The following is an 11,485-nucleotide window of genomic DNA, read 5'->3' on the forward strand; positions in this document are numbered from 1 at the left end:
AAGTCTTTTATCCATTGTTTTTTTTATTGTTGTCAACATATAAGAGTTCTCTATATATTCTAGATGTGAATCCCTCATCAGGAATTTGATGTGCAGGTATTTTCTCCCACTCGATAGGCTGCCTTTGACTGTGTGTCCTCTGATAACACAAAACTTTTAGATTTTGATGTGGTCCAGTTTGCCTACTTTTAATTTGTAGCCTGTGCTTTTGGAGTTATATCATCCCCCCAATCAATGACAAATCCACTGTCTTGAAACTTTCTTCCAATGGTTTCTTCCAGGAGTTTTATAGTTTACCCTTAACATTCAAGTCTTTAATTCACTATGAGTTAATTTTGGCATATGATGTTATGTCAGGGTCCACTTTCTTTCTCTTCATAGGGATGTCTGGTTGACCCAGTACCATGTGCTGAAGAAACTGTCCTTTCCCCACTGTAATGGGGTAATGGTACTCTTGTAAAATCATTTAACCATCCATTAGCAGGTTTAAGTTTGGGCTCAGACTTCTCTTCCATTGCTCTGGAAGTCTACGCCCATATAACCGTTTTCATTACTGAAGCTCACGATGAGTTTTGAAAACAAAAAGTGTATAACCTCCAAGTTTGTCCCTTTTCAAGGCTGTTTTGTTTATTTGGAATCCCCTGAGATTCCATATGCTTGATTCTTCCCTAAAGTGGCTACAGTTCTTGTAGTTCTTTTGTGGAATCTTAAGTGTTTTCTACATATGAGATCATGTCATTGAAAACCAATAAATTTCCACTTCCTTTTCAATTGAGTGCCTTGTATTTCTTTCTCTATGCACTGTGTGTCCCAAAACATCAAATAGGCTTTTTGATACATTAGTCACTTAAATTATGTACAAAGCAAAAATAATAATTTTTATACTTGTCCATGCATTTACCTTTACCAGACATCTTCATTTGTTTATAAAGCTTTGAGTTCCTGTCTACTGTCTTTTCTTTTCAACCAGAGGAGACTACTTTCATTGCAAGGAAGGTCTGGTGGTAGTCAGCTTCTGCTTATCTGGCAATATCTTAATTTTTTTTTTTTTGAGACAGAGTCTCACTATGTTGCTCTCGGTAGAGTACTCTGCCATCACAGCTCACAGCAACTTCAAACTCTTGGGCTTAAGCAATCCTCTTGCCTCAGCCTCCCAAGTAGCTGGTACTACTGGCACCCTCCACAATGCCCAGCTATGTTTTTGTTGCAGTTGTCATTGTTGGTTTAGCTGGCCTGGCTGTATTTGAACCCTCCAGCTTTAATGTATGTGGCCGGTGCTGTAACCACTGTGCTACAAGCGATGAGCTGTAATATCTTAATTTCTCAATAATTTATGAAGCACAGATTGTTGGATAAAGAATTCATTGTTGACAGACACCTCCTCTTTTTTTCTTGTATGACTCAATATTTCAACCTTTTGACTTCTGATCTCCAAAAATTAACAGATGACGATTGTGTGGGAAAATTATGACGGTTATCTTCCGGGAAGCTCTATACATGTTAATAATGTACCTTACTGTGTATCACACAAGACAGAACACTTCTGTATAGTATCTCAATGGAAGCTACGTTACAGCATCATTCTGACACTAATAACAACTTAAAGAAATTTAGTATTTCATGTATAGACATGAATGAGTGGTTTATAAGCCTAAAGTTATTACAGATGTTCAAACATTAAATGAAAAGGCCACTGAAGCATAGCACAGGTTTAAATTTCTAATAAACTAAATATTAATCTCTATAACCAATGTAAACAAAACCCACTTATTTTCCGTTTTGGAGTTCTTGGAAAATGTTCTTGTGACCACAAATGGGGGAAAAAACCCACTATTCTGTTATTCTGAGCCATGACTGGCCCCTTTCTTGCTCTGACTCATTAAAGAGTCATTGAGGCTAAAACCTGTATCAGCCCCTCTCTGGGCTGAGGTCTGTGGTCCTTGTAGCACAGGAAGCTGCTTTTGATGACCTGTGTCTTTAACCTTAGATAGTGTGTGTCTCCTTTGTTAGTGTAGTTAGCACTGTTGGTCCGTAGAGTTAGCACAGTGTAGACAGTATTTTTAGCCTAGTTAGAATTCTTCACTAGTATTGTTAGCATTGTTTGTATAGTTAGTATCTTAACCTAGTAAGTGTTCTTCGTATTCTGAGCCTCATTAGTATGGTTTCGTTAGTGTTCTTAGGTTAGGTAGTACAGTTGGCATGGTTGATTAGTTACTCAGTATGGTTTATAGAGGGAGCGGTTTGTAGAATTAGGGAGGCTGACATGCAGCCAGGCTTGGCCTCCAAGTCTTTAAATGAGGTTTTCAAGGACCACCAGCTGTTCAGCACCATTGGCCAGGGAAGGTTTGCCAGGGTGATGCTGACCTAGCACCTTCTAATTGGGACTGAAGGGTAGTCAAAATAATCTCCAACAACAGTCTTTCTGGCCTCGAGGCTGTCTTGTCTATTCACAGGGCAACACCAAGAAGAATCTGGACAATCCAAACATCCTGAAACTGTTGAAAGTCAGAGAGTGCAGATGACGTGTATCTCATAATGGGGCACCCAGGTGGCACAGACCTTGCTCAGTGCATAGCAGGACACAGCCAGATGCAGGAGGCAAAGGCCTGCATCAAATTCCTTCAGATTTTAAATGCAATTAAGTATCTGCATCCAAAAGGCATAGTACACCAGGACCTGAAGCTCCACAACATCCTATCTGATACGAATGACAACATAAAACTGGCCAACTTGGGTCTTGTCATGACCTTTGGGTAAGGTAAGCTAAGTACCTTTCGTGGCATCTCCTGCACCAGGAATATGAGGGACCAGAGGAGGGGGTCTGGAGCCTCAGGGTCATTCTGTACACCATGATGGCCAGGACCATAGTGCACAGACTTGGCAGGACCTCAAAAGCACAGTCACAAATGATGGGAGATAGGAGGAACCAGTTTTCTTCACAAATGAACTGAAAACATTTCTACAAAACTTGATGACCCTGGAAACCATGGAGAGACCCACCCTGCCCAAGACATGGAAGATCCTTTGATTATTTCCAGGCAAGGTAAAGTGAGGGCCCACACCCTGGAAGACAGTGCTACTGAGCTTATCTGTGCCATAGCCAGCCTGCATAAAATTCCCAGTCCCAGTGCAGCTCCTGAGCCTGGCCCTGTATCCTTTTCCTCCCTCAGCACCAGGAAACATAGGGGAGACCAACGTGGACACACTGATGTCCAGAGAAGTTCCCAGCTAAACCACTCCGGGCTGGGCAGGCAAATAAGGAGATCTAACCTCTTCCACTGAGGAGGGCCAGGGTCTGCAGGGCTCCCTGGGAGGTTTGTGAACTTCATTTGGAAAATGTGGTGCCTCTTGCCTGCCCAAGAGATAACGTCATACACTAGGCATCAAGCAAGTCATGCCTGTGACCATCAGAGCAGACCTGAGGCAGGGACAGCAGGCAAGCATGTGGGGCGGTCAAGCCATGGGTCCTGCATTTTATATCGTATGGTTCTACTGATTTTGTTCTCAATAGACAAGCTATAGCTGTGTACGTGTATGGGTTACAATGTGAAGTTCAGCTATATGTACACTATGTGGAATGGGGACATAAAGCTCATTAACACATCCATGAGCCCAGACAGATGCACCGTGATGTCACTTATGTATTGTTGCATCTGAAAAGCTAACCTTAGAGAAGTAGTTTGATGGTGATGGAGGCAGATGATGGCAGAGGAAGGATATGGGGGTTGCTTTTAGAGAACAAAGTTTCAGACAGACAAGAGGTAGAAGCACTGACATCTACAGCAGGGATGACCAGAGTTAAGGAGAATGTAGGACACATTTCAAAATACCTGAGAGAGTCCACTTGCAACATCTGCTTGCCTTCAGATTGGAGCACAAGAACGCTGGATCTGCTGGTATCCAGAAACACAGTGTGGAAGGTGGGCCAGGCGTGTGTTCCCACCTGTTAGCTGGATAAGAAATGGCCTGTAGCATGCAGAGGCCTCGTAGCCACAGTGGACTGAGTTGAAGCATGCCCTGGAGACTCCAGCCAGGGCAGCCATTGAGCCTGGGGTGATCCCTGCCCACTGGACCCCTCCCTGCCCTTCTCTGCCTTTTCTTCCATGGTTGTGGGGGAGGGGAATTGGTTCTCAGTTAACTCCTGTTTCTTCCAAATCAGTACAAATAAAGCTCACTGAAAGCTGGGTCCTGGGTATTTTGCTGCTTTATGCACACTGTGCAGACAGTGGAGGGAGGAGGATGTGCACACAGTGGAGGGAGTAAGCTGTTCAGTGGGAGGAGCAGGCTGGGAACAGAATGAGGGGAGTAAGCTGTGCAGACAGTGGAGGGAGCAGGCTGTGCACACAGTGGAGGGAGTAAGCTGTGCACACAATGGAGGGAGTTATGTTGTTCAGTGTGGGGAGCAGGCTATGCACCCAGTAGGGGGAGTATGCTATGCACATAGTGGGGAGAATAAGCTGTGCAAACAGTGGAGGGAGCAGGCTATGCACACAGTGAAGGGCATAAGCTGTGCATACAATGGAGGGAGTAAGTTGTTCAGTGTGGTGAGCAGGTTGTGCACCTAGTAGGGGAGTAAGCTGTGCACATAGTGGGGGGAATAAGCTGTACAGACAGTGGGGGGTGGGAGCAGGCTGTGCAGACAGTGGAGGGGACTATCTGCCCCACACCAGAGAATAGTTCTGTATAGTATCTCAATGACAGCTACGTTACAGCATCATTCTGTCACTAATCAGAACTAAAGGAAAAAAATTAATAGATGTGATGAGAGGTTTATAAGCCTAAAGTTATTACAGATATTCAAACCTTAAATGAAAAGGCCACTGAAGCATAGCACAGGTTTGAATTTCTGATAAACTAAATATTAATCTCTATAACAAGTATAAACAAAACCAACTTATTTTCCCTTAAGGAGGAAAATGTTCTTGTGACCAAAAACAGGGGAGAAAATACCAACTATTTATGTTACTCTGAATCATGACTGGCCCATTTCTTGCTCTGACCCATTAAAGAGTCATTGAGGCTAAAACCGGTATCAGCCCCTCTCTGGGCTGAGGTCAGTGGTCGTTGTAGCACAGAAAGTTGCTTTTGGTGACCTGTGTCTTTGACCTTAGATAGTGTGTGTCTCCCTTGTTAGTGTAGTTAGCACGGTTGGTCTGTAGTGTTAGCACAGTGTACATAGTATTCTTAGCCTATAGTATTCTTAGCCTAATTAGAATTCTTCACTAGTATTGTTAGCACTGTTTGTATAGGTAGTGTCTTAGCCTAGTAAGTGCTCTTCGTATTCTGAGCCTCGTTAGTATGGTTTCGTTAGTGTTCTTAGGTTAGGTAGTACAGTTGGCATTGTTGATTAGTTACTCAGCATGGTTAATAGAGAGAGCGGTTTGTAGAATTAGGGAGGCTGACATGCAGCCAGGCTTGGCCTCCAAGTCTTTGAATGAGGAGGTTTTCAAGGACCACCAGCTGTTCAGCACCATTGGCCAGGGAAGGTTTGCCAGGGTGATGCTGACCTAGCACCTTCTAATTGGGACTGAAGGGTAGTCAAAATAATCTCCAACAACTGTCTTTCTGGCCTCGAGGCTGTCTTGTCTATTCACAGGGCAACACCAAGAAGAATCTGGACCATCCAAACATCCTGAAACTGTTGAAAGTCAGAGAGTGCAGATGACGTGTATCTCATAATGGGGCACACAGGCGTTACAGACCTTGCTCAGTGCATAGCAGGACACAGCCAGATGCAGGAGGCAGAGACCCGAGTCAAATTCCTTCAGATTTTAAATGCAATCAAGTATCTGCATCTAAAAGGCACCTTACACCAGGACCTGGAGCACCTCAACACCCTCTGTGATACAGATGACAACATGAAACTGGCCAACTTGGGTCCTGTCATAACCTTTTGGTAAGGTAAGCTAAGTACCTTTGTGGAACCTCCTGCACCAGGAATATGAGAGACCAGAGGAGGGGGTCTGGAGCCTCAGGGTCATTCTGTACACCATGATGGCCAGGACCATCGTGCACAGATTTGACAGGACCTCAAAAGCACAGTCACAAATGATGGGAGATAGGTGGCACCTGTGTCCTTCAGAAATGAACTGAAAACATTTCTACAAAACTTGATGGCCCTGGACACCACGGAGAGTCCCACCTTGCCCAAGACATGGAAGATCCTTTAATTATTTCCAGGCAAGTAAAGTGAGGGCCCACACCCTGGAAGAGACTGCTACTGAGCTTATCTGTGCCATAGCCAGCCTGCATAAGATTCCCAGTCCCAGTGCAGCTCCTGAGCCTGGCCCTGTATCCTTTTCCTCCCTCAGCACCAGGAAACACAGGGGAGACCAACGTGGACATACTGATGTCCAGAGAAGTTCCCAGCTAAACCACTCCGGGCTGGGCAGGCAAATAAGGAGACCTAACCTCTTCCACTGAGGAGGGCCAGGGTCTGCAGGGCTCCCTGGGAGGTTTGTGAACTTCATTTGGAAAATGTGGTGCCTCTTGCCTGCCCAAGAGATAACGTCATACACTAGGCATCAAGCAAGTCATGCCTGTGAACATCAGAGCAGACCTGAGGCAGGGACAGCAGGCAAGCATGTGGGGTGGTCAAGCCATGGGTCCTGCATTTTATATCGTATGGTTCGACTGATTTTATTCTCAATAGACAAGCTATAGCTGTGTACGTGTATGGGTTACAATGTGAAGTTCGGCTATATGTACGCTATGTGGAATGGGGACATAAAGCTCATTAACACATCCATGAGCCCAGACAGATGCACCGTGATGTCACTTATGTATTGTTGCATCTGAAAAGCTAACCTTAGAGAAGTAGTTTGATGGTGATGGAGGCAGATGATGGCAGAGGAAGGATATGGGGGTTGCTTTTAGAGAACAAAGTTTCAGACAGACAAGAGGTAGAAGCACTGACATCTACAGCAGGGATGACCAGAGTTAAGGAGAATGTAGGACACATTTCAAAATACCTGAGAGAGTCCACTAGCAACATCTGCTTGCCCTTAGATTGGAACGCAAGTACGCCGGATCTGCTGGTATCCAGAAACACAGTGTGGAGGGTGGGCCAGGCATGCGCTTCCACCTGTTAGGTGGATATGAAATGGCCTGTAGCATGCAGAGGCCTCGTAGCCACAGTGGACTGAGTTGAAGCATGCCCTGGAGACTCCACCAGGGCAGCCATTGAGCCTGGGGTGATCCCTGCCCACTGGACCCCTCCCTGCCCTTCTCTGCCTTTTCTTCCATGGTTTTGGGGAGGGGAGTTGGTTCTCAGTTAACTCCTGTTTCTTCCAAATCAGTACAAATAAAGCTCACTCCAGAAAGCTGGGTCCTGGGTATTTTGGTGCTTTGTGCACAAAGTGCAGACAGTGGAGGGAGCAGGCTGTGTACACAGTGGAGAGAGTAAGCTGTGCACACAGTGGAGGGAGTAAGTTGTTCGGTGTGGGTAGCAAGCTGTGCACACAGCAGGGGAAGTAATATGTGCACACAGTGGGGAGAGTAAGCTGTGAACACAGTGGGAGGAGTAACGTGCAGACAGTGGAGGGAGCAGGCTGTGCACCCAGTGAAGGCAGCAAGCTGTGCACACAATGGAGGGAGTAAGTTGTTCAGTGTGGGGAGCAGGCTATGCACACGGTAGCGGGAGTATGCTGTACACATAGTAGGGAGAGTAAGCTGTGCACACAGTGGGGGAAGTAAGGTGTGCAGACAGTGGAGGGAGCAGGCTATGCACACAGTGAAGGACGTAAGCTGTGCATACAGTGGAGGGAGTAAGTTGTTCAGTGTGGGGAGCAGGCTGTGCACACAGTTTGGGGAGTAAGCTGTGAAGACAGTGCGGGGAGGAGCAGGCTGTGCAGACAGTGGAGGGGACTATCTGCCCCACACCAGAGAATAGTTCTGTATAGTATCTCAATGGCAGCTACGTTACAGCATCATTCTGACACTAATCAGAACTTAAGGAAAAAAATTAATAGACATGATGAGTAGTTTATAAGCCTAAAGTTATTACAGATATTCAAACCTTAAATGAAAGGCCACTGAAGCATAGCACAGGTTTGAAGTTCTAATAAACTAAACATTAATCTCTATAACCAGTGTAAACAAAACCCACTTATTTTCCCTTAAGGAGGAAAATGTTCTTGTGACCAAAAACAGGGGGGTAAATACCCACTGTTTACGTTACTCTGAGCCATGCCTGGCCCATTTCTTGTTCTGACCCATTAAAGAGTCATTGAGGCTAAAACCTGTATCAGCCTCTCTCTGGGCTGAGGTCAGTGGTCGTTTTAGCGCAGGAAGCTGCTTTTGGTGACCTGTGTCTTTGACCTTAGATAGTGTGTGTCTCCCTTGTTAGTGTAGTTAGCACTGTTGGTCTGTAGTGTTAGCACAGTGTACATAGTATTCTTAGCCTATAGTATTTTTAGCCTAGTTAGAATTCTTCACTAGTATTGTTAGCATTGTTTGTATAGTTAGTGTCTTAGCCTAGTAAGTGTTCTTCGTATTCTGAGCCTCCTTAGTATGGTTTTGTTAGTGTTCTTAGGTTAGATAGTACAGTTGGCATTGTGGATTAGTTACTCAGTATGGTTTATAGAGGGAGTGGTTTGTAGAATTATTGAGGCTGACCATGTAGCCAGGCTTGGCCTCCAAGTCTCTGAATGAGGAGGTTTTCAAGGACCACCAGCTGTTCAGCACCATTGGCCAGGGAAGGTTTGCCAGGGTGATGCTGACCTAGCACCTTCTAATTGGGACTGAAGGGTAGTCAAAATAATCTCCAACAACTGTCTTTCTGGCCTCGAGGCTGTCTTGTCTATTCACAGGGCAACACCAAGAAGAATCTGGACCACCCAAACATCCTGAAACTGTTGAAAGTCAGAGAGTGCAGATGACGTGTATCTCATAATGGGGCACCCAGGCGTTACAGACCTTGCTCAGTGCATAGCAGGACACAGCCAGATGCAGGAGGCAGAGACCTGAGTCAAATTCCTTCAGATTTTAAATGCAATCAAGTATCTGCATCTAAAAGGCACCTTACACCAGGACCTGGAGCACCTCAACACCCTCTGTGATACAGATGACAACATAAAACTGGCCAGCTTGGGCCTTGCCATGACCTTTTGGTAAGGTAAGCTAAGTACCTTTGTGGAACCTCCTGAACCAGGAATATGAGGGACCAGAGGAGGGGGTCTGGAGCCTCAGGGTCATTCTGTACACCATGATGGCCAGGACCATCGTGCACAGATTTGGCAGGACCTCAAAAGCACAGTCACAAATGATGGGAGATAGGCGGCACCTGTGTCCTTCAGAAATGAACTGAAAACATTTCTACAAAACTTGATGACCCTGGACACCACGGAGAGTCCCACCTTGCCCAAGACATGGAAGATCCTTTGATTATTTCCAGGCAAGTAAAGTGAGGGCCCACACCCTGGAAGAGACTGCTACTGAGCTTATCTGTGCCATAGCCAGCCTGCATAAGATTCCCAGTCCCAGTGCAGCTCCTGAGCCTGGCCCTGTATCCTTTTCCTCCCTCAGCACCAGGAAACATAGGGGAGACCAACGTGGACACACTGATGTCCAGAGAAGTTCCCAGCTAAACCACTCCGGGCTGGGCAGGCAAATAAGGAGACCTAACCTCTTCCACTGAGGAGGGCCAGGGTCTGCAGGGCTCCCTGGGAGGTTTGTGAACTTCATTTGGAAAATGTGGTGCCTCTTGCCTGCCCAAGAGATAACGTCATACACTAGGCATCAAGCAAGTCATGCCTGTGAACATCAGAGCAGACCTGAGGCAGGGACAGCAGGCAAGCATGTGGGGTGGTCAAGCCATGGGTCCTGCATTTTATATCGTATGGTTCGACTGATTTTATTCTCAATAGACAAGCTATAGCTGTGTACGTGTATGGGTTACAATGTGAAGTTCGGCTATATGTACGCTATGTGGAATGGGGACATAAAGCTCATTAACACATCCATGAGCCCAGACAGATGCACCGTGATGTCACTTATGTATTGTTGCATCTGAAAAGCTAACCTTAGAGAAGTAGTTTGATGGTGATGGAGGCAGATGATGGCAGAGGAAGGATATGGGGGTTGCTTTTAGAGAACAAAGTTTCAGACAGACAAGAGGTAGAAGCACTGACATCTACAGCAGGGATGACCAGAGTTAAGGAGAATGTAGGACACATTTCAAAATACCTGAGAGAGTCCACTAGCAACATCTGCTTGCCCTTAGATTGGAACGCAAGTACGCCGGATCTGCTGGTATCCAGAAACACAGTGTGGAGGGTGGGCCAGGCATGCGCTTCCACCTGTTAGGTGGATATGAAATGGCCTGTAGCATGCAGAGGCCTCGTAGCCACAGTGGACTGAGTTGAAGCATGCCCTGGAGACTCCACCAGGGCAGCCATTGAGCCTGGGGTGATCCCTGCCCACTGGACCCCTCCCTGCCCTTCTCTGCCTTTTCTTCCATGGTTGTGGGGAGGGGAGTTGGTTCTCAGTTAACTCCTGTTTCTTCCAAATCAGTACAAATAAAGCTCACTCCAGAAAGCTGGGTCCTGGGTATTTTGGTGCTTTGTGCACAAAGTGCAGACAGTGGAGGGAGCAGGCTGTGTACACAGTGGAGAGAGTAAGCTGTGCACACAGTGGAGGGAGTAAGTTGTTCGGTGTGGGTAGCAAGCTGTGCACACAGCAGGGGAAGTAATATGTGCACACAGTGGGGAGAGTAAGCTGTGAACAGTGGGAGGAGTAACGTGCAGACAGTGGAGGGAGCAGGCTGTGCACCCAGTGAAGGCAGCAAGCTGTGCACACAATGGAGGGAGTAAGTTGTTCAGTGTGGGGAGCAGGCTATGCACACGGTAGCGGGAGTATGCTGTACACATAGTAGGGAGAGTAAGCTGTGCACACAGTGGGGGAAGTAAGGTGTGCAGACAGTGGAGGGAGCAGGCTATGCACACAGTGAAGGACGTAAGCTGTGCATACAGTGGAGGGAGTAAGTTGTTCAGTGTGGGGAGCAGGCTGTGCACACAGTTTGGGGAGTAAGCTGTGAAGACAGTGCGGGGAGGAGCAGGCTGTGCAGACAGTGGAGGGGACTATCTGCCCCACACCAGAGAATAGTTCTGTATAGTATCTCAATGGCAGCTACGTTACAGCATCATTCTGACACTAATCAGAACTTAAGGAAAAAAATTAATAGACATGATGAGTAGTTTATAAGCCTAAAGTTATTACAGATATTCAAACCTTAAATGAAAGGCCACTGAAGCATAGCACAGGTTTGAAGTTCTAATAAACTAAACATTAATCTCTATAACCAGTGTAAACAAAACCCACTTATTTTCCCTTAAGGAGGAAAATGTTCTTGTGACCAAAAACAGGGGGGTAAATACCCACTGTTTACGTTACTCTGAGCCATGCCTGGCCCATTTCTTGTTCTGACCCATTAAAGAGTCATTGAGGCTAAAACCTGTATCAGCCTCTCTCTGGGCTGAGGTCAGTG

The sequence above is a fragment of the Nycticebus coucang genome, chromosome 8 (genome assembly GCF_027406575.1).
Source record: "Nycticebus coucang isolate mNycCou1 chromosome 8, mNycCou1.pri, whole genome shotgun sequence".
Lineage (NCBI taxonomy): Eukaryota > Metazoa > Chordata > Mammalia > Primates > Lorisidae > Nycticebus > Nycticebus coucang.